Source organism: Mastomys coucha, chromosome X (assembly GCF_008632895.1).
Source record: "Mastomys coucha isolate ucsf_1 chromosome X, UCSF_Mcou_1, whole genome shotgun sequence".
NCBI lineage: Eukaryota > Metazoa > Chordata > Mammalia > Rodentia > Muridae > Mastomys > Mastomys coucha.
Window position 1 is genome coordinate 95,956,012 of NC_045030.1, and position 1,166 is coordinate 95,957,177.

Sequence of the window (1,166 nt, forward strand, 5' to 3'; positions counted from 1 at the left end):
TTTTGATGAGACATGGGCATGTGGAGTTAGGTTATTGTTTCTTGATGTGAATGAATATCTGGTCATGCCTTTGTTTAGTGGGTATTTGGATTTTTGTTGGCTATTATCCCAGCTGACCAAGTTATGGGCCAAATGAGTGATTCTTGGTGTTTAGTCTTGAGCTATTGATGTACAAATGGAGGAACAGAAGTAATCTCAACTTAATTAAGGATAGATATAACTTCTGAGCCAGCGAGTAAATCTTCTTTAGGTTTGGAAGTTTCTCATTGCCGACTCTCAGAAGTTTTTGGGGGGCTGACCAGGTTCTGCAGGTGGTCTTTGTGTAGCAGGTGTTACAGATGAGGTTATATTGGGAGTGAGCATTATTTTGTAAGAATGAGACACAAGATTCCATACCTACCTCATAATGAGGTGGTTGGAGTAGTGTCCAAATGGGGGATACCTATCTGGGATCAGGGGCACAAGACAGGAGATCTTTGTAGGTGGTGTAGTGAACTGGCTATGGTAGTCCCTACCTATAATTTTGGGTCAGACTTCACATGGTGCTATTGTGACACAGTTGATAGGGTTTCTGATAAACTGGTGAATGAGGAACCTGCCTGGATTCCAGATTGGATTCCACACAGTAAGGTAGGTAAACTGACTAATAAGTGTTTGTCTGAACAATGTCAAGATTTTTAAAATTTCCTCTGGTAGTTCTACTGTGCACCTAAGCCTTACTGTGGAAAAACAAACAGAGTAGGCTTATGATAGAAAGCAAGATAAACCAGCCCCGCTGTTGGGCCTACTTCAGTGCATTTTACTGTTTGTGGGGGAAAAACAGAAGTAGACAATAGACTTGCAAGCAATTTCAAGGGAGTGATCATAATAGTAGACCAGGAAATTCAATTCAAATAGAAGGGAAAAAGACATAAGGAAGTGTGTTGGATAATGAGTAAAGTTAAGTGGAATGTTATAGACAACAGATTGGAAATCTTGATGAAAGGGAAGTAAGGTATAATAGAAAGATAGAGAACATTAAGTGGACATACAAAAGGAAAGAAGCCCCTCACTCTGGAGTCTAGTTGAAACCTTTAGTCAACTGAAAGTCAAGAATTTTGTGTATAGTAGAGGATTTCAAAGTCGATCATCAATGGGAGGAGAGGCCCTTGGCCCTGTGAAGGTTC